Consider the following 24,114-nt stretch of genomic DNA (forward strand, 5'->3'; position numbering starts at 1 on the left):
AAGTCATAGCCTCTTGAATTTCTCTGAAAGGTGGACATAACCATATCTGGCCAAATAACAGCACAGGACGCTGTATGAATCTCAAATGTTATTTTAGATAAGAAAGTAGCATCACCACGGAATGAGGATGGAAAAGATGGCCAAGTGTCCAAATCTTGGGAGGTCTGTTAATTATATAAAAAATGAATTGCATCCTAAGAATATTTGAGGTCAGTAGATTAAAGCAGGCAGTGGCAAGATCATATGTAGACAGGTGAACTATCACTCTGGTCACTGGATGTTGGGTATGATGCATGCAGTTAAGATGCCATACCCATGACCCTGCAATAGATGCCAGATCCTTTCTCAGAGGCTGGACAGTGACAAGGACTTAATTGTGAGAGTAATGTGGGAGGCAGGATGGTAGGATTTTAATAGAGGCTTGCTCTCTGCGTGGGCTGCCTGCTATTGAAAGCCAGTCTCTGCACCTTTTCAAATGGCTAGTTCCTATTCACCCTGTCATCACCTCTCTGTCCGTGATTGCCTCTGGCAGGTTTTTCCTGCTCCTGCACCTTGAGGTGCATGAAGTCAGCCTGGGTTGTACCATCACAATATTCTGCAGCCAAGTGCTGCTATGGCATTAACCATGATGTATTGTGATTATGTGTCCATGTGATTGCTTTGCTGTGGTGGAGAGAACAATGGCTCCCTGAAAGCAACTACATTCTTTTTTTTTTTATTTTTTTTTATTTTTTTATTATACTTTAAGTTTTAGGGTACATGTGCACTTATACCTGAAGTGTATGACTGTGTTACATGACATGGCAAAAGGGCCTTTGCATACAAGATTAAGTTAGGGACTGTGGCATGGTGAGATTATCCTGGATTATTTGGGTGTGTCCAGTGTAATAACAGGGTCCTTAAAAGGAGAGTGGAAGGGAGAGGTGACTGTTAAGTAATTATCAGAAAAATGCAACATTGTTGACCTTGAAGTTCAAGGAAAGTGCCACGTGATAAGGAATGTAGATGGCCTCTAGAAATGGAAGAAGGCAAAAAGAAATGGATTCTTTTCTAGAGCTTCCAAAAAGGATCAGAGCCCTACTGACAAGTCAATTTTAGCCTTGTGAGATCCACATCAGAATTTTAGCCTACAGAACTATAAGATAATCAGTTTATGTTCTTTCAAGCCATTAAGTTTGTAATGACTTATTGTTACAGCAGTGAGAAACCAATACACCTGACAAGATTCTTAGCATCTTATGGGGAGGGTCTGTGTTTTCTTTGACTCCCAGAGGCATCATAAGGCAGGTCCTCTGTGTTAGTGAAAGTGCTTTCACTAAACACAACAGCTCAACCCAACCTTTCCTGGCTTTTTTTTTTTTTCACACTTTTTATCTTGCAGAGATATGGAAAGATATTTAAGAAAGAGTGACAATAATATCAGGCTTCTTTTGCATTTGGAATAGCCCTTTAGAGTTTTAAAGGTGATTTCATATACCTCAACTCATTTGAGATTTAACAACTCCTGCTAAGATTGGATTGTATCTACATTATGATTAAAATAACTTACAAATATACAAATATGGAAGAGAAGATAGAAAAATGAAAATGGTTAGGTGAGAGAAAAGGTAAAGCTTTAAATTCACCTTTGTGTGATTATTGTCATGATACTTTGTTTAGCTTGCTGGTGCTTCTAATTGAAGAAACACCACCTGTATAGGCCACAGACATAAAATATTAGCAGTAGATAGCATCTCAGGAATTATCTATTAGTCCAATGAACTCCCCCAGTCAGGGCAACTGACTGAGACTTATCCTTGTCCTAAGTACAAAGAAGCAGTCTCAGAAACACAAAGTCCTGCCCCACACCCAGCGCTACAGCTGCGAAGTTGACAAAGAAATTTCCGCTCCCATTTTAACCTACTATTTCTGCCAAGAGGCTCTTTATAGCATGTTATATTGCTTAACATATACCCACTGACAGATTTCATTGGTAATTAATGTAGAGTGAGCATTAGATGTGAAACTGAGCTTCTCTAGCTTCCTATCATGGTTTGGGACATATAATAAGATTTTCCTTTACTGTAAGATTAAAGAAAAAAAGGAGGGAAGGTGAGGAGAAATCTACTTAATAGCAATGGTGTCAGTAATTGAAACTGACAAAGATATTGTTGCTCTTTATTAGTCACCTTCAACTTTGCTTTTCCAGCACAATTTGCATTTGCATCGAGAAGCATAGCATGGAAAAAGAAAAAAAAATATTAATTCTACTGTAACCTTAGACAACAAAATAAAATAGATGAAAACATTTTTTGCCCTCATTTAAGAATCACATAAAGAATATTAGTTCATCCAATATGGAGACATGTTTCAAATCATTAAATCTGGAACTCTTAAATTATTTGCTGAATATATCCTCAGTAATTCAACTTTTGAAATTCTGTTAATATTAATATCCATCTCTGGACTTCCTTAAATAAAGGTCTAAGTGTACATCCTTTTCTTGTCATGTTAATGTAGGTATATGCTTCAGAGATCTTATCTAAGTCATTAAATTCCTAATGACTGTTTGGGAAAGATCATTTTACAAGGTATATTAAGTAATATTTTTAAAGAAATCATTGGATTTTCAACAGTTTCTGAAGTTTGATAATGTAATTTTCTTACAAATGCCTTTAGTCCTTTATAAGTATAAAGTAAGGATGTCAATTTCAGTATATAAATCCAGGCAAAGCATAAAGAAATACTTTATGTATTTCATCTCCATTCCTCCAGTTACTTCCTACTTCTGTTCATTCATTCAAAGTTAATTTTGCACAATAAAAATACTTGTTCTTATTCTAGACATGAATGTAACATGTTGTCTCACACTAAGTAAAGAATCACTCAAAATCTTAAGACCTTTAAAAACCAAGTGAAAGATGATTACTCTCATCAGAAGGGTCACTGAAGTGCAAACATACCTGCCCGAGAGAAGTAACTTTAAAAAGTTAAAATGTAAGAAAAGAATGCATCAATTTGCAATGAATCAACTTTCTATACTTTGCATTAGGAAGTTAAAAAGGGAACATCTGTTGTTTGCTATTTAGAGACAAAAATGAAAGGAGAGATTTGTGAGAGTTATATGGAGTGCCTAGAAATATTCTATAACAAAAATGCTCCAGTGATTCTCAAGTATTTTTTTTACGTAAGTACTTTCAATGGTAGAGGAAAGTAAATGGTCACGTTTCCTGGTGAGCCTGAGGCATGGAGTCTCAAAGCATCTGGTAATCAGGAATTTCTTTGGAATCTTGTATTCTACTCGAATATCCTAACAATTATAATCTACTAAATACCTGTTTGGTTTGATATCAAGTATTTTAAATTACATAACCATAATTAAAATTGATACTGCACGAAGATATACCTATGGGTTCTCATACCTATGTACTGCTTGGTTCTCCAAGGGCATTCATACCTATTTGCAAAGTTTGCTAGCTAGCAGAAACCTCCCTTCCCTTTCTTTTTACTATTAAGGTGGGGCAATAGCAGTGCCTGAATATTTTTCTCATTTTGTGTTCATATCATCAAGTCAGTATCAAATAAATATCTTGCCTTTTTCTTGCCCCAAATCAACGCTTCCCATACCACCAAGGACAGTTTCAGATGATGGCACTCACATTAAGGTGCTGTGGCTTTTGCATTGCATTTGCCTGAACTCCAAAGCTCCCCTTTCTATGCCCCCCACTCTGTACATTTCACCTCTCATCTACCATCACTCCCTGGCTATTAGATCACTCCTCAGCAAGCCTATGGGTCATATCCGCAGACTTTGTGTTCTAATATTCAGATCTTCTCATAGTGTGACTCCAACTCCACAATGGAGAAAAACATAACGAGAGGCAGCAAAAGGCTCCAAAACGAAAACAGTAATGCTTTTAACAGCGGGCAATCCGAGTGGAAAGGAAATCCCTTCTTTCCTGTCACTTAGGGATGAAGGAAGAGTTGAAAAATATAATAGATCCTTTCCTACAACCTCAGATAAGCTATTTTTTGGAGGGCATATGTGTACCTACATGCACGCAGGCAGACATGTATATCTGTGTGTGTGCTTTATCTACAATGATGCAGTGATGCAATGCTGCATCAACAGTAATCAATAAAACCAATTAGGAGAGTTATTTCTCATCAGGCTCTGACAATGACTCACCATGAGACCATAATAGGGGATTTCACAGTTTTGGGCCTTATCTATGTTTTGGGGTAACTTTATCTATAAAATAAGATGACTGAACTGATAATCATTGAAACTGCTTCTAGGCAAGACATAGGAAAATATACTAGAGACAAATAAGGATAAGAAAGATGGAAGTAAATAACAAATAACTTCTATCTTTTTCTCCCAATTCACATTTCCAAGCTGATTTATATCATTATTCCTGGAAATGAAATTAGAAACATGGTATGCGAGGATATATATTATTATGTGCACAGGAGAAGAAAAGGGTTCTGATCGATAGACATGTGGAAAGATTTACCTAGGTCCTGGGTTTGCCCCGCTCACCATATGTGCCTAGAGTGTGGCAATTCACAAATGCTCTCACATGCATTATCTCATTCAAGTTTTACTTGTGAGTTAAGCAGAATAGATAGAATTATAAACTTAGTTGAGAAATAAGGATATTAAGATTAGAGCAGCCGAGTCACTTATTCAAAAGCACACAGGCCTAATGTGGAAGAGCTCTGCAAATAGAGGTCTATTTGGGGTGTGGCCAAAGCTGGCAGCAGCATCACAATGAACCACAGGCTTCAGAGAAGAATACTCAGATTTCTTGTCAGGGCTACTCCAGTCTTAGCAGGGTGCTTATGATTAAGAATACACCTGTTGCCCAGAGTTATAGCAGCCTGGAGTAAGAGATATGCTGTTTCCAACCTCTCTTGTGAACTTTAAGAGCTAAGTCATAATTAGATCCCACACAAATCTTTATTAGAGACTTTTTCAGGTAAGCTCATAGGTTTTTAACATTCTGGAAGGTGGTTTGATAATCTACAGCTTTGTTGCTGCCAGGAAATAAACTTGGAAAGTGAAAGAATAACCCAATTTTTACAACAAAAATACTAGTAGTATTAGTAGCATAGGTTGAGCATTCCTAATTTAAAAATCTGAAATAAAAAAATGCTCCAAAATCTGAAACTTCTTGAACACTGACATGATGTTCAATGGTTATGCTCAAAGGAAATGTTCATTGAAGCATTTAGGATTTTTATTTTTAATTTATTTTATTTTTTATTTTTTGGAGACAGAATCTTACTCTGTTGCCCAGGCTGGAGTGCAGTGGTGCAGTCTCGGCTTACTGCAAACTCTGCCTCCTGGGTTCAAGTGATCCTCCCATCTCAGCCTCCTTAGTAGCTGGGACCACAGGTGTGTGCCACCACATCCAGGTAATGTTTGTACTTTTAGTAGAGACAAGTTTTCATCATGTTGGCCAGGCTGGTATTGATCCACCTGCCTCAGCCTCCCAAAATATTGGGATTACAGGCATGAGCCATGGCACCTTGAGTTTTCTATTTTTAGATGAGGGATCTTCAAACAGTAAGAATAGTGCAAATATTCCAAAATATTTTAAAAATCTGAAATCTGAAACACTTTTGGTCCTAAGCATTTCACATAAGAGATACTCAACCTGTATAAAGGCATGAAACATACAACACACACACACACATATCCCCAGAAATGAGTATTGACAGAAATACCCATCTCTGTCACAGATTTTATTAAAACTTAGAGTGGAATATGGATTTAGTCAGTGGGTAATGTTCTGAAAGATCAAATCAAATAAAAAGCTAGTCAATATTTTTCTTCCAAAAAATTCTAAAAATTTACATACAAATTTGGTGCTGAAGACTTGGTCATGAGCTTTATATAACAAAAACATCCTCTCTATTTTTGTCAAGATATTTGATAGTCTTTCTATATTTAAGAAGTAGGGACCCAAAATGGAAATAATATTTCCTAATAGCCAGTTTCTCTAAGAATTATGACTTAAAATTTTCACTTCTAGTTATAACCAACTATTAAGCATAAGACCAACACTCCTACCATATGTGAAAGCTAGATATTTTTTAAAAGAAGAAGAGAAAAGAAAGAAAATTGGTTGATGGCACTGGAGAGCTTCCAAGGCAACCAGGACTTAAGGGGCCAACATTTTGGAAGAAAGGAAAACATATGGAGATGAGCACTGTGTTGTACATTACTCTTTCTCTCAAGAATTTGCTGCTTCAAAAGTGGAGGAAGGCAAAAAGCTGAAAATCAGAGCAAAGCTTTTGGCAATCCACAATGCTAAGGAGACAAAAATTGGAGTTCAAGGCTTGCCAATAAAGAGTAGCCTTGGTAAACATCCAGGTTTTCAGTTGGAGCCCCTATAAACTATACGTTAGCCAAAAATCAAACTAGAAATAGACAAGCTAGCACACACATACATGTGAGAGCCAATTTCAAATATATTTCATACTACAGTATACTGGAATCTTCTGCCCCAACTGTAATAAAAAGAAAAAAAAATTCCTCTTCAAAGAAGATAAAATCATAGCTTCTATAGTTTTCTTTCTAAAATGTCCAACACTCAATTAAAAACTACTGAAATTGCCAAAGATACCAAAGGGAACAATTAAAAAAATAAATACATATAGGAGTTAACAGACACAGATTTTAAAATAACTATAATTAATATGTTTAAGAAAATCAAGTAAATGATGGAGATATAACCAAAGAACTGAATTAATCAAATGGAAGTTTTAAAACTGGAAAAAATATAATACTGGAAAGGTAAATTCAATGGATGAGTTCAACAGCAAGAGAAGAATAAATAATTTTAAAATGTTTTAATTATAATAGCCACCCTAAAGCAAAGAACATAAAAAAATGTATAAAATGTAAAAAAGGGAATAAAAACATGTGGGACATTATGATAAAGACCAAAGAAAGCTGGTGTTATTATACTATAGCAAATAAAAAGTAAACATGAAAGTGAAAAGCAATATATTCTGATATAAGGATATATCTACCAGTAAGATATAATAATGTTATATTAGCCTATAAAGAATGAAGGCAAAAACTGACAGGTCTGGAGGAAATATAGAAAAATTCACAATCATAATGGGAGATTTTTAATGCAGTTGCTTCAGTAACTGATAAAAATGGAGAAAAGAAAGTATAAATGTAATTCAAGTCCAGAATGGCAAAAGTGAGAGAAGTAATGTAATACTAAAGGAATATTTGGAGATATTAAAAAAAATCATGAAAGTGACATGTAAACCTTACATCCCAGATTTAGAATATGCTGCAAATCTCATGCAAGATAAATGCAAATAAACCACCACGTTGATAAGATTATTGACATAAAAGATGAAAGAGAATCTTAAAAGTAGCCAGGGGATAAAAGAGCACATACATGTATTAACTTCAAATGAGTAACAATAAGATTATAGCTGAATTTCCAAGAAGATAGAGGACAAAGGAATGACGCTTCCAGTCTAGAATTCTAAGCCCAGTAAAAATATTATTCCACCAAAAGAAAGGCAAAATAAAGAAACTTTAACACAAACAAAATTGACAGAATTCATAACAAATAGACTAAAATGAATGAATGAATATTTAGACAGAAGTTAAAAAAAAAACCTCACAAGTGTTAACACAAAAATGCAGGAAGGGATAAAGAGCAATGGAAAGGGTAAATAACTAAATAAATATTGAATATACTATTAAGAAATAAAAATAATTTCTGATGAGATTTATGTATACGTAAAAACAAAAGCAGGATAGGCGATAAGGGACAAAAAAATAGTGAGATTAAGTGAAAAAGAATACTAAGATCCCACTATTTTCATGAAAGGTGGTAAATATTCAAATTTATATTAGAATCTATTGTCAATATTAAATGTGGTAATATCTAGGGTAATTACTAAAGTATATTGTAATATATTTATAAGCCACAAGTCATAATGGTAAAAACAAGGAATAGTGAAAAAAATTCTTGATAAAAAGAATACAAGAAAACAAAGTAAAATGGACACAGAAGAGATTGGACAAATAGAAAACAAATATTAAGATGGTAGATTTAAACTCATTTATATCATTTAAACTATTTACATTATAAATGTAAATAGACCGAATAATTCACTTAAAATCAGAGATTATGAGAGTGAGTTCAAAATAAAAACTAAACCAAAACAAAATAAACCTGTGCTTACAAGATGTTCATCTTAAATGTAAAAACACAGAAAAGTTAAAAGCATTAAAAACAATCACCATGCAAATACTAAACCAAAGAAAGCTGGTGTTATTATACTACAGCAAATAAAAAGTAAACATGAAAGTGAAAAGCAATATATTCTGATATAAGGATATGTCTACCAGTAAGATATAATAATGTTATATTAGCCTATAAAGAATGAAGGCAAAAACTAACAGGCTGGAGGAAATATAGAAAAATTCACAATCATAATGGGAGATTTTTAATGCAGTTTGCTTCAGTAACTGATAAAAATGGAGAAAAGAAAGTAAATTAAAAAATAAAAATTTGAATTACAAAATCAGTAAACTTAATGTAATTGTCATACAGAGAATATTGCACCTGGCTACAAAATAAAACAAACATTTTGTTTTCAATTTGCTATTTTATTTGTTCTCTGATTATGGTAGATTTAGTCTAGAAATTTAGTAATTTTTTGTTATAAAAAGATAACCGGACAATTGCTAAATATTTTGAAATTAAACAAGCACTTCTAAATAATCCTAAATGAAAGAAATCACAGAATAAGAAAATATTTTACTAAGTGAAAATTAAAATATAACACAGCGCTACTTTTTAGTGTGGCTAAAGCCATGATTACAAGTAAATTTACCATTTTCCATGAATGCTTAAATTCTTCAATGGCTTAAAATCAACAAGCTTACAATTTATACTTGCACAAAGTTAAAAGAACAGCAAATTTAACCTAAAGGAATTAAAAACAAATAATAAAATTAAGAAGAAATTTTAATACAAAAAAATTACAATAGGAAAAATCAGCTAAGCCAAAAGTCACTTCTTTGAAAAAGACTAAATAAAATTTAATACACCCAAACAAAACTGCATGAGATAAAAGAGAAAAGGTACAAGTCATCAATCTCAAAAAAAGGGGGACATCACTACAGATTTTATGAACTACTAGCAGAGATAACATGAATGAACCTGCAAATACAATATTAGGTAAAAGAAGCCAGACACAATAAAGTAAATGCTGCATAACATCATTGATATATAGTTTTTTCAAGTAGGCAAGACTAATATATTGTGTTAGAAGTCAAGAGAGTGGCTGCTTTTAGATTTCATTGATTGGAAAAGCATATGAGGAGCATTTCTTGGGGGCCGGGTAGTGCTCTATTCTTGATCCGCATGGTCTTCACGCAAGTGTATTTATTCACTCTGTAAAAATTCATTAAGTTGGGTGTGATTTGTGGACTTCTTTTAATGTGCATGTTATATCTCAATAATATTTATTTTGAAAGTGAAAGAGCATCTTGAATGTAAAAACTGCTATAACATTTATGAAATAGAATTAAATGACCTCCATATCATCTTCAATATATAGGTTATTTAATAAATCTGCCCAAGTGCTCTACTCTAGGAATTTTGTGTATCTTCAACTTTAGTCTTGCTTGAGAAATACTGAAAGGATTTTCTAATCAAAATAAAAGAAATGCCTTTTAGAGGAGAATAAAAGCTAGGAATGGACAGAAAGAGGATTATAATTTTTCCCACAGGTTGGGAAGAACATTTATTCTGTTAGGTTGTCTCCTGGATTTTATGGTATTTCAAATTTTATGAAACAAGAAAATATAAAGAAAGTCTTTCTGAAAAAAAAATGTGGTGGAATTCCTATTATTGAAATAGCAACATTTGCGAAAAAGGGATGGGAGAAGATGAACTAAAGCCATAATTCTTGATGTCTCCCTCCCACTTCCCAAGTAGTGACTTCCAAATCTGATTTCTTGCAACTAGCCCTCTGTCCATTTTTCTTATTTGTTATCAAAGAGACCCCAAGTGAAGAGGGAGTCATATCAAAATGGGGAATTCAGACGGGATGCGGTGGCTCATGCCTGCAATCCCAGTACTTTGGGAGGCCGGGGCGGGTGGGTCACCTGAGGTCAGGAGTTCAAGACCAGCCTGGACAACATGGTGAAACTCTGTCTGTACTAAAAATACAAAAATTAGCTAGAGGTTATGGTGTGCACCTGTAACCCCAGCTGCACAGGAGGCTGAGGTGGGAGAATTACTTGAACCCCAGAAGTGGAGGTTGCAGTGAGCCGAGATCGCACCACTGCACTCCAGCCTGGGGGACAGAGCAAGACTCTGTCTCAAAAAACAAACAAACAACCAACCCAAAAAACCCAACTAATCAAACAAACAGATACGCGAGGAGTTTGTGCAGAAGAAATAGAAAAGTACTACTACTACCATAGATTATATGACCCAGGAAAAATTACTTAACATCTGTCAGTTTCCATTCTTTCATTTGAAAAATAAAGAGAATATTATCTACTTTAAAGGGTTTTTTAAGCTTTACTGAGACATAATTAACATACAAAAATGCAATTCATTTTGATGAGTTTGGACATATTCACATACTTGTGATACCATCACCACATCAAAGTTTTTGTGAAGTTCAATGCAGATAATGATGAAGTTTGATGAGCTAAGATATTGGTTGCTTTATTTTTACTTGAAACCATAGGAATATCTCAGTTTTATCAATTTAGCAACATTCTTAGATTATTCAAAACAAAAAGTGCTTAAAGAGGACCATATACTTAGAGCCACTCTGAGATGAGAATATATACAAGAGTAGGCAAGGTCCCCCATCCCAAGAATTCTGGCACCTACATTTTAGAGGTTTATCGCTCCCTTTTTTTAATTATATTATTATTTTCTGTCCTTATGCTCTTTCTTTTTTTAAGCTTCTTGGCTTTTCTTGTGTCTATCTAAGGTTCTTTACAGTGTCCAGAGGTATTTAAATGAAAGAGGCTCATACGTTTCTTAACAACAAACCCAAGAGACAAATACCCAATATTTGTGTGTGTTATATACTTTCTTAATTGGAACTTTAAATACCATGCCAATATATGCAGTTTACAGCCCACCACATTTTTCCTCATGAAACAAGATGCTTGCAGCCAATAGTGATGCAGCCAATATTGATACCAAGCCACTATTAACTCATATGTTTAATCAAACCATCTGTGTGTAATACAATCTAAATGAAATCACCTTAAATGCAAGCGCCAGTAAGTGCAGAATAACTAACTTCCTGAAGCCATAAAGCAATTCTCTTGACTTATAATTATTTTCTTCACTTGCAAAATTACTATTTACTGAGAGTTTTATCAAGGGATGTCTTTCCTGCTCAAAATCCTGTCATGGTTTTGAGAATCTGAAATTTCACTGGCTGATTGCTAATCAGAAACACATTAGTCTAGCCTTCTTTCAAAGGAGGCACTTTTAATAAAAATCTAATAGCTTTAGTTCTATGTTTGAATAATGCAACTTATTAAAATTGAGAACCTCACTTATTTAGTGCTTCTCTCTCTCTTCCAAAGAAAGCTAGCTGTTACTGTTATCTCAAACTGGTTAGTATCCAGTGGTCTCAGTTTTCTAGTTCATCCAATGTTGCCATCTAGATCAGCTTGCCAGTTTTCTGGGGTTTTTTGTTTGTTTGTATATTGCTCTTTTCAAATGAATTCTAGTGGCTATTTAGAAGCATGCATGCTGTTGTTGAGGAATATGTTCAATATTATCTACCAGAACTTCAGACTGAAGATCTGAAATTCATGTGAGGCAATTTGACATTCATTTAAGTTACAGATCAGAGTTGTGGAGACTCTAATTGTGGGGTGTGTGTGTGTGTGTGTGTGTGTGTGGTCATTCATGTTAGTTAGACCTCTTTTCCTAGGCTTGTCATTATTTCCATATTTCCTCATTGAAGCTTTATTCTCTTTAAATGGGTTCTAACTTTGCACCTAGTGTGACTGCTCTTATGTACACAAGCTGTAATTTTTAAAAATAATTCTGTGCAGATTCAAACCCTAGAAGAAAATAATGAGACTTGTTAAGATAAAACAAATAAAAGTGTCTGGAAGAATCGAGTTCTATAAATACTGGGAGGCATTAAACAGACTTTTAGTGGAGACTTGGGTAGGCTTTTTTTTTTTCCTGTCTTTATATTCAAATCTGTGAATACAGGAGAATTGTAGCTTTTATATGCCTAAATATAGAGCAGGGTGACTATAGGGAAGGAGGGAGGGCTGTGTGCCACAAATATACAGAATCTATAGAATATACAAAGATGATTAACCAACTATTTTCAGGCTGCATTTAATGAGCAGCTAACAGGAAGCATGGAGTCTAAGCCAACCCTAAAGAAAGGGGGTAAGGCAGAGACAGGGAGACAGGCACTGAACATAGACTGTCAGCATCTAGAGGACAGTCCTGTTCTCCCGAGGGCCTTTTGTGTTTGTTTGCTTGTTTGTATGAGTGTACGGAGTACAGGTGCAATTTTGTTACAGGCATAGATTGCATAGTGTTGAAGTCATGGATACCTTAAGTATCCATCCTACAAATTAAAACCACAATGTAGGTGGCCTTCTAATGTAACATGTAATTCCTCTGGCAAAGGAATACACTACTGCCTCAATGTTCTAAGATCTAATTCATGAGGGACTCTACACAGCGTGCAAAAGAAGAATTGAAAGCTGAGAGGCATCTATCAAATTGTCTTGTTCAATGGGCTCATTGCATAGAGGTCTCTGCGTGTTAACAGACCTGCCCAAGTTTTCCAGCCAGTTTGTGGGAGCACAAGGCCCAGTGTGTCTGCCTCCAGGGCTTTACCAGCACCCACCACACCATGAAGAGTGGCAGTTTTTTGTGGACCTTTGGGCTCTAGTAAGGATAGTGGTAAATAATACTGATGGAAATGTGTGAGACAAAATGCAGGTGAAATTTGGGGTATTTTCTTATATTCAGGTTTTAAGAAAAAAAAAATCAACAGGCCTATCTCTGGAGATGCCAATGAGAATGTTGCAGAAAATTTAAAAAAGAGAAGGAATAGCAGTGTGAGGCTAGTCAGTTATGATGACACCAGTTATTGCTAAAAAATGGATATTGCAAAGTGCTGTTTCCTTTTTTAAAAAGTGAACAAATAGAAAGACTTAGCTTGTAAACGAATGTTCCTGGGGAGATTCTGCTGAAGAATTCATTATAACTACTACCATAGGGCAAAAGCAAAACTCACAAAGACACAAACATTGTACCTTTACCTTTAGGTTAGCCTGATTTGTTAGTATAGAAAGTTGCAAAAAGTACTTAACAGTGTAATATGCATCTCAGTTTCACTTGACTATACAACCATGCAGAAAGTAAAAATGATAACATTTATGGGAGTGTTTGGACACTAGGGGCATTTCTAATGATAAAAAATGTGTCAGTTCAGCAGCAGTAGCATGGGAACAGGAAACCTTTGCTCATGAGTGCCATATTCTGGAAACTTCAGCAACTTTTGCAACTTTTATAATTTTCCAAAATGCAAAGGCATTGGGATGCAGAAAAAAAAAGTTAGACAAACATGAAATACCTGAAATCTTGTAGGAAAACTTCAATCTTGCTTCACCCTCTTTAGTGGCTTACTCCAAAAGGAAAGTCTAAGAGATGATGGAACAGACGTGTCTGAACTCTGCTGTCCTGTATAACTTTTAAAACTATTGTCCCATGCATTGAACAGAAAGGAGTGGAGGCAGATCTGGAGAAGGGTCTTTTCTGCAGGGTGGCCATCATTTGTAACATTACTGTCCCAGCAGTTTCTGCATCATGTTCTCTCAGAGGATTATAAATTATTCTACTATAAAGACACATGCACGTGTATGTTTATTGCAGCACTATTCACAACAGCAAAGACTTGGAACCTACCCAAATGTCCATCAATGATAGATTGGATAAAGAAAATGTGGCACATATACACCATGGAATACTATGCAGCCATAAAAAAGGATGAGTTCATGTCCTTTGCAGGGACATGGATGAAGCTGGAAACCATCATTCTCAGCAAACTAACACAAGAACAGAAAACCAAACATCGCGTGTTCTCACTCATAAGTGGGAATTGGAGAATGAGAACACATGGACATGGGGAGGGGGACATCACACGCTGGGGCCTGTTGGGAGGTGGGGAGCTAGGGGAGGGATAGCATTAAGAGGAATACCTAATGTAGATGACGGGTTGATGAGTGCAGCAAACCACCATGGCACATGTATACCTATGTAAGAAAACTGCACATTCTGCACATGTACCCCAGAACTTAAAGTATAATAATAATAAAAAATTATAGGAATGAACAGAGGGAATCTTGTGGTTGACATTCTAGCCTGTTCTATGGGTACATCCAGGAAGACACTAGAGTATAATGCTGACTTTTATTATGATTAAGGATTCACTGAGTTAATTCTAAAACTGTACCCCATATTTGTCAGACTTGTGTTCAAATACTACCCCTGACCACTATGAGTCCCTGGAAAAATTCCTTCACTTCCTCTCATCCATGAAATGAAAATAATACCAACAACACCCTGTTGTTGGGAGAAGTATGAGATGTGGTATGCAATACTTCTCATCTGAGCAGATGCAGTGAAGTTGTCTGGTTACTTTCCCTACACTTTCCTTTAATTCGTCAGGTATGAAACCAAGACGACTGCTTCTACCTAGCATAGATTTGTACAATATCCTCATCCCTGTATTCAGATCAGATCCCACACCAGAGAGAAGCAAGACAGCAAATGCATTCAGTCTTCTCTACCCCAAGTTTGGCCTCAGCATGAAATTCTCTTCATGAAAACAGCAGTCATCTCATTTGCTGGAATAAGGATGAGGTAATTATTGAACAATCTAAGCCACAGAAATGATTAAGGTGCTGGTGGCATTTACTTATGCAGAAAGATTAATAGGGTTAAACAATTGTAAGTTGGCCAAATGGTAAGAGGAATAAAAAAGCCATGAACAAATATTTAAAGGGCATGTTGTATCCAAGGATAAGCAGGAATTATTTACAGAAATTCAAAGAGATAAAATGAGGCATGTGGTGTAATAAAAAGACATTAAGCAATGAGAATCGCACTATTTTAAAGGCTTTGTCAAAAGAAAGAGAATTGTTGGATTCTGAAGAAAACAAACAAGTAAATACCCATCCATCATTCAAGAGTTTCCTGAGAAAAGACACTGCATTCATGTCTCGCTGTTGAGCCAAGTAGTTACATGCTACCCCGGAAAATCTCAATGGAAGAGATAATATTATTCTGTCTATAAATTTGTTCATCTACTCTAATTGCCAGCTCTTTGCCATTTGCTTATACCTTAAAAGCTGTTTGTCATTTTGACAAAAAATTAACATAGAAAAACTAAAAACACAAATGTAGAAACATTACCTTAATCATGTCTGTGTAATAGGTAGATAAAGAAGAGGTAGAACATATTATCACTACTTGAAACCCTTAGGTGTAAAAATAAGGAACAAATCTATCCATGAAAACATTCCACATAGAGAAAATGAACTATGATAAACAGCCCTTCCAAAGTTTCTGACTATTTCTTTCTATATAATGCTTAAACTTGAGTGATATTTATCATTAAGCAAACTAATATTTTAGTTTGCCAATGATTATTTGCTATGATAGTAATTAAGGAGTCTGAAAAGCAGCCGTTGGTTAATCACAAATCTATTATATTTAAATACAAAGACTAATTCTCAGAAAGACCATTCATCTTCTTCTGTTTTATAGAGACAAGCCACTCTGTCCAAACACAAATACATGTGATGGAAGGAATATTCTTCCCAAGTAAGGAAACACCAAGCATTGCCTTCTAATGGTACCCGAATACCAACTGAGTACTATTAGTGTTTGGCTGAACATCAAATCACATGGAATAGTTAACGTATTAATACTCTCAATTAGAAACCCAAATACATTGTCACTATAAAAAGATGATCGCATAAAGGGTACTGGTTGGGTAAATGGTAGGTTAAAAGTATTTCGATGCTAACTTTACCACTTTGTAGTAAAAAATACAAATTTATTATGAAAATTTGAATGCCAAATACTATATGGGTAGGATAAGGACTAAAAACAGAATCTTGAGTTTGATCACTTGCAGGTCATGGGTGACCTTCACAAGACCAGTTTTGTACTGAGGACAAACACCTGTTTAGAAAGGGTCCAAGAGAGAATGGGAGAAGGATAGTTGCAATTTCTCTTTCAAAGAGTTTTGCCAGTAACAGACAATTAATTCAATAGCTAGAGAGAAACGCATAATCAAGAGGGGATTCTTTTTTAACATGGGGTAATTATTTAAGATGTTCTAAATATTAGAGCATATTTAAATACTGTTAAGGATAATACAGGACGATGTGGGATAACACAGTAGGATGATGCAGAAGAGAAGAAAATTACTGGATTGATTTCCCTGAGTAGGAGAGACGGTCTAATGCTAAATTTGATGAGGTCTTGAACTTAGATTACAGCACTAGGAGTTTATCCCCAAGTTCAGTAAAAAAATAAAAAGAGGAGTAAATGGATAGATCTGCAGATAGACTTATAAAAGCAGTTGTGGAGTATGTGAACATTTATTTCTTATTATTTCTACTTTGTCAGACAAATAGAAGTAAGGATATAGCTGAGAGTAGAAATGGGAGAGGAGACATAAGAGGTTTGAAGGGAAGTAAGGTAAGAAATATGATCCAGTTAAGTGAAAATGGATTTTAAAAAAGAAATGTACCAAGGGGCCCCCTGAGGTTATTGACTGTGAATTTAAAGTAGGACCAATATGTCTGCGTATTTTTCTTCAGCCAAATTCAGCCTTGTAAGTGCAGGCAAATAGTAGGCAGGCAGATGGGCTAACCAGTTAGCAGATCTTCTCCTAATCCCAGCCCCACTCTTCAAAGCTATGCAAGCTTTTTATTTTTGTTTCCGATTCCTCATTTGTAAAATGAATGAATGGATAATATTAGTGTATTATCAATTACTGGATAATTTAGTGTATTAATGAATGGATAATGTAGTGTACCTACCACATGGGTTTGTTGTGAAGATTAAATAGTACCCAATAGACACAGAGTGTCAAGCAGGTAGTTGTTAAATACATTAATAATTATCCAATTATTGGACCTCTTCAAAGAGAACTACAAACCACTGCTCAATGAAATAAAAGAGGATACAAACAAATGGAAGAACATTCCATGCTCATGGGTAGGAAGAATCAATATCATGAAAATGGCCATACTGCCCAAGGTCATTTATAGATTCAATGCCATCCCCATCAAGCTACAAATGACTTTCTTCACAGAATTGGAAAAAACTACTTTAAAGTTCATGTGGAACCAAAAAAGAGCCCGCATTGCTAAGTCAATCCTAAAACAAAAGAACAAAGCTGGAGGCATCATGCTACCTGACTTCAAACTATACTACAAGGCTACAGTAACCAAAACAGCATGGTACTGGTACCAACACAGAGATATAGATGAATGGAACAGAACAGAGCCCTCAGAAATAATGACACATATCTACAACTATCTGATCTTTGACAAACCTGACAAAAACAAGAAATGGGGAAAGGATTCCCTGTTTAATAAAGGGTGCTGGGAAAACTGGCTAGCCATAAGTAGAAAGCTGAAACTGGATCCCTTCCTTACACCTTATACAAAAATTAATTCAAGATGGATTAAAGACTTAAACTTTAGACCTAAAACCATAAAAACCCTAGAAGAAAACCTAGGCAATACCATTCAGGACATAGGCATGTGCGAGGACTTCATGTCTAAAACACCAAAAGCAATGGCAACAAAAGCCAAAATTGACAAATGGGATCTAATTAAACTAAAGAGCTTCTGCACAGCAAAAGAAACCACCATCAGAGTGAACAGGCAACCTACAGAATGGGAGAAAATTTTTGCAATCTACTTATCTGACAAAGGGCTAATATCCAGAATCTACAATGAACTCAGACAAATTTACAAGAAAAAAACAAACAACCCCATCAAAAAGTGGGTGAAGGATATGAACAGACACTTCTCAAAAGAAGACATTTATGCAGCCAAAAGACACGTGAAAAAATGCTCATCATCACTGGCCATCAGAGAAATGCAAATCAAAACCACAATGAGATACCATCTCACACCAGTTAGAAAGGCGATCATTAAAAAGTCAGGAAACAACAGGTGATAGGATGTGGAGAAATAGGAACACTTTTACACTGTTGGTGGGACTGTAAACTAGTTCAACCATTGTGGAAGTCAGTATGGCGATTCCTCAGGGATCTAGAACTAGAAATACCATTTGACCCAGCAATCCCATTACTGGGTATATACCCAAAGGATTATAAATCATGCTGCTGTAAAGATACACGCACACATATGTTTATTGCGGCACTATTCACAATAGCAAAGACTTGGAACCAACCCAAATGTCCAACAATGATAGACTGGATTAAGAAAATGTGGCAAATATACACCACGGAATACTATGCAGCCATAAAAAATGATGAGTTAATGTCCTTTGTAGGGACATGGATGAAGCTGGAAACCATCATTCTCAGCAAACTATCACCAGGACAAAAAAACCAAACACCGCATGTTCTCACTCATAGGTGGGAATTGAACAATGAGAACACATGGACACAGGAAGGGGAACATCACACACCAGGGCCTGTTGTGGGGTGGGGGGAGGGGGGAGGGATAGCATTAGGAGATATACCTAATGTTAAATGACGAGTTACTGGGTGCAGCACACCAACATGGCACATGTATACCTTGTAACAAACCTGCGCGTTGTGCACATGTACCCTAAAACTTAAAGTATAAAAAATAAAATAAAAAAGTAAATCAGACCAAAAAATAATAATAATTATCCAATTATAGCCATTGCTATGTGTTCATTTGTCTCAATTGTATTCTATGCTTCTGCTGCATATATGTCCTGACAAATGTGGTATGTTTCATTCACTCAACAAATACTTCTGAAGTGTTAGCTGTATGCCAGGCACTGGTGAGACAATGACTTTGAAGTGGCCCTTCCCTATGGTGATGCCGTATGGGTTCCTATCAATCCCAATATCAAAAACCATAAAATCATAGGGAGAAACATACATTCCATAAAATAAATTACAAAATTTAATTTTATGAAAGGAGACATTTTTCTGAATGACAAAGTAGTACCTATCATAAAATGGTGTAGACACTGTGTCTGGATTTCTACGCATGCCTACTGGTATCCTGTCACCCCAGTAAACAGCAAATGGTGACATTTTCATGTGATCTGAGTTCCTTAAATTGAATGCTGGACCATTATAGACCAAAATTATGAAATTAGTTGTTTTCTAATGCAAACACTGTAACTGGCTTTAAATTGCATTGACGTCTCTGAAATGGTCTCTTAGAGATTTGGATTCGTGTGTGTGTGTGTGTGTGTGTGTGTGTGTGTGTGTGTGTGTTTTAGTTGTTGGGTGCTAAAACAATATTTGAAATATTATATAACATTTGTATTATCTAAATATCATAGTCCTCTTTGGCTAAAGTTTCTCACAATTTCGGGAGACATTAATATAAATTATATCTAAGAAAAATATAGAATTCCATAACTAAGTGGATAAATCATATTTAGAAACCTTTCCTTTTAAATTTCTACCATTTAAAAAAATTTAAATAAATAAAATTTAGAAGACGTAACTTTACACCAAAGAGAAGGGAGGTTCTTGTTGGGTTTGAAAACACTTGTTCTCACAGTAACATCATAGAGAATGGAATTACTAACAAAAATCACAAGTTTGGGGCTAAATGTAAAAGTATTCAAATTCAAAATGTGAAGTGAAGCCCGTAATTGATTACGGTAACTTTGGGACAGAAGGTTTTGTGTATCTGAAATCTTGTTAGGAAAGGTCACAGGATTTCTTCACCAGACAGTTGGCCATAGATTATTAATATATGTAAACTCAACTCAATCTATGGATATAACTAAACCCAAAGCAAACCATCTTCTTTATGTTTAATTACATTATACCTAATCTGTTACACTATTTTACACTTTACTTATTGAACTACTGAGGTATTAAACATTTTCAGAAACCTATAGCAAATATGGACTGTGAAATCATAACAATTAAGCCACAGGAGGAAAATGCATAAACAATGAATGCCTTTTTTGTCTCTAACATTATTTCATTGACCAATCTGGTATTATTCTCATAAGATTCCCTGCTTAGAAATTGCATTTATAGTATGTCCCTTGTTAAAAACAAAACAAAACAAAACTCAACATTTTAATTTAGAAGACCATAATTTGATCTAACCTCAATACAACTAACAAATAATAAAATTATAATTATCAAAAAGTTAGCAACAGGTATTAATATGTAGTAAGACTCCAATGGGTATGGCCTTAGAAAACCAACACCAAAGAGAAAATATCTTCCAAAAAATAAAAAGTGCTTTGAAGAAAAATGTTCCCTTGTTTTAGCTTAGCCAAAACAGCCAAAACAAACAAGCATGTGGTCTTTGTAGGAGCACATGGTAATGACACTAAAACAGTAGCGCACAAAAACAGTGTTTTTTTTGATGACTATTTGCTGTGGATTATTTTCTAAGACGGTAGACACTTGTTTCCTTACATAGCACCTTGTAAGAAGGAAGGACACTTTTCTTAGAATAACTGATGGATTTCACTATCACACTGGAGCAAAGCAGTTTATTTCTATAGGTGTACATACATTTCTGCTTTTTATATTATGCATTAACTTGAAAACACATTTTAAGTACCTCACTTTCCATTCCTTATACATACTGTAATTTATTTTAGTTAAAATGTTAGTAAGAAGCCCAGGCACCTGCTGATTAAGCGTACATGGCACCTAATACCATAGCTCTCATGATCACAGCCCCCAAAAAGTAAATCTCAAGAAACAACTGCATTAGCAGCCATGCCAAAGATTTAGAAAGGTTATTATTCTGTGAACAATTATGGTTCTTGTTTGATTGAAAAATTCATAATAAAAACATAACACTTTTGGGGATACAATGTTCACTATACACCATTGTAGTCAGTGGCTACTTTAGTTTTCATTTTTGTTAAGATTCCAAATAATAAAACTATTTGCAAACTGTTGATTTCCTTGTAAATTCCCCTTTCTTTGGCTAAATCAATATATGTAAATATCTTTGTTCATATATTAGTTAAGCTTTAAAATGAGGTTGTTTATATTCTTGCATTCTTATAAATAACCCACAAATATGTAATCCCTCTAAATCTCTTAAAAAAAGATATAATTATATTTATTTAGGGAAAGTAAAAAAGGTATAAAATCTGAAAAGTATTTTATGTCTAAAATTATCTAGTTAGATCACTCTGGTTCAAGGATACTTTCTTTTTTAGCTTGGGCCTATTGACCTTCCTTATTTCACTCCAATCCAAGGGCAATGAGGAGAACCCAGTGTATGGCAAACACTCTATCAAGATTTGAGAGCCTATGAAGATGCAGAAAACACAGACTTTGCTTCTTCCCTACAATCAGCTGAATATGTATACTTAATTATTATCAGGTATATATAAACAACAACAGTGATGTATGAAATACCACAGGAGAATTATTTTTAATTGTATCCAATGAATGAAGGCTTCTCAGAGGAGATGGCATTTTCTCTCAGCTTTTCAAAATGAGAATAATTTCATAATTTCAACAGGTGAATGTAGAAGTGAGGAGAAGATGCTAGACGCACAGTAAAGCACAAACAAAAGGATAAGGATTTGAAAGCATATGACTAATTTGCGGGGTGTGTGGCACTGTATTGTGTTTGAAATCTGTGGAGGTCGGTGGAGGGTAGATGGAGCTGAATCTGGAAAGGTGGATTGCAGTCATGCTGCCTACCACACCGTTAGTAGCCATCTTGCAAATTTCTGTCCTTCATAAGAGCAAGTCAACTGGTATAAACATCACTCTTCTATAGGGGTAAGGGTGATGGAGATAGGAAAGAGTGTGGGTGTAGGGCTCCAACTCAATAACCTTTACATTAAATAAATTACTACTTAATAAAGGATTTTTTTAAAACCCTACATTTAAAAAATGTGTATTACCCTTCCCCAAAACACAAAATGTGGAGCTATTCTTTATTCTATTTTCAAGCATATCACACTATATTCTACTTGACAATGTGCTTAAAATTTCTATGCCTCTTTTTTTTCTCCCAATGGGACAAGATTTTTTCCACCTCAAGGTCTCTGCACACACATTGCTTTTTCTACCTGCTCTTAAAATCTCTGCATCCTTCTTACCTGTCATCTCTCAACCTGTGGATCCCAGTGTTGCCCACCCTGACTACTTTATCTAATTAGATCCCTCTCCCCACCCCTCTCTCCTCCATAATTCTTTATCCCAGCTCTCTTCATGCTTTATAGGACTTTGAATTTTATTATTTCTTATTAATTTGTTCCTTTCCATAGGCAATGACTCTCTACCCCATGTTTGTGAGCTCCATGATGGCAGGAACTTCAACTCTTCTATTCAGTGCTGTGTATGTATATATATATAATACCTGCTACAGAGCCTAACAGATTGTAAAGATTCAATAATTGTTATATTAATTATTTTCAGCTATAAAGACATATAAAACCATCAGACTTAAAGGTTGTATCTTTAATAAATATGATTTTTTAAAATTTTCTGAGGGCAATTCCCTATGTAAAGAGTGTGTAATAAGAAGGTAAATATGCTTGAAAATATGTCCTACAATAACACTTAATTAAATGAATAATTATATTGTTATATAAAATAATATAAAAGCATACTATTATATGTCAGTATATAATTTACATAACATAAAGTCTTAATATTTGTTTTGCTTAAAATTAGTGATACTAATAAATTAATCCTTTTCTGATACTCAAGAGATATATCTGTATTTTTCTCCTCTGAAGAATATATATACTTTTATATAAGAAATATAAGAAGAATAAAAAATTCTCATACAATTTCCTTATAACGTATCTTCTCTTCTATTTTCCTGTCCAAAGTAAGGTAGAAAAATGGCCTCAAATATATTTTTCTTACAGAACATTGAAGATTGCTTATCATTTCAAAATCAGGAATACCAACAGAGCAGTCAGGGTTGAAAATGGAGAAACGGACCATTAGAAAACTCAGATAGCTTTCTATACTGACAAAAAAGTAAACCCCCAACTTAAAATTCATTAAGTGTAAAGCAAATCCTCCTTCGCCACCCAATATGGCACAAAACATTTATTGTTCATATTTATAAAATAATCTACTGGCTATATTCTTAAGAAATACACACAAGTTTTAATCATTGTTTATATTAAAATAAGCTTATTTAGTAGATAGTATGTTAATTTACTTTATGTAGACAGCCAATTTGGAGCTATATGTGGTGAAAACTGTATTCTAAAAGATAGTCTGTTTGATGACATAAGAGGATAAGCACAATTTAAGTCATAATAGATTGATCCTCCGTCTATCAACAGTGATTAAGGCAGTCGAGTTGGTCTCATTACACAAAGTTGGGCTGAATAAGGCTCTAGGCTAATGTGGAAAATTAAAATCCATTTTTTTCTTAATGGCTCCTACACTGGTCTGAAAATATGATTGATCCCAAATTCTCCAACAAGAAGTTCCTATTTTACTTATATAATTTTATTTCTCTAACAGAACTTCCACTCTGATTTTCTTCCTATCTTTGCCTTTGAAGCTTGATAGTAAGAGCAAGTAATCTCCAATTTCTTAAATGTGACAACAAGAAATTGTCCTTTTAAAATATTCAGCATTAGCCTTTAAAAAAAAAAGCATCAAAACTTTTGGTCATCAATTTGCAAATGTAAGGACACGCACTCACTCTTTGAGAAACACATGTATAGCTTATGCTTCTATCCCCCATCTTTGGAACAACAGGGCATTTAAAACAAATACAGCTGGGAGCCGACAATGTAATGTGCTGGGCAAACATATACTCCCATTAACGTAAATAGATTCTTCAATGTTTCCTACCAACCCCACTTGGTTATGAAAAGCCAGCAATGC

At 34.8% G+C, this 24,114-nt stretch overlaps 1 protein-coding gene across 2 annotated transcripts in view; it reads right to left on the bottom strand.

Moving 5' to 3' along the window:
• The window catches only part of FGF14 (fibroblast growth factor 14), a 693,562-nt gene that overhangs the window by 183,478 nt on the left and 485,970 nt on the right, over positions 1-24,114 (bottom strand). The gene's annotated exons all lie outside the window — the stretch shown is intronic.

Source organism: Pan troglodytes, chromosome 14 (genome assembly GCF_028858775.2).
Source record: "Pan troglodytes isolate AG18354 chromosome 14, NHGRI_mPanTro3-v2.0_pri, whole genome shotgun sequence".
NCBI classification, from domain to species: domain Eukaryota; kingdom Metazoa; phylum Chordata; class Mammalia; order Primates; family Hominidae; genus Pan; species Pan troglodytes.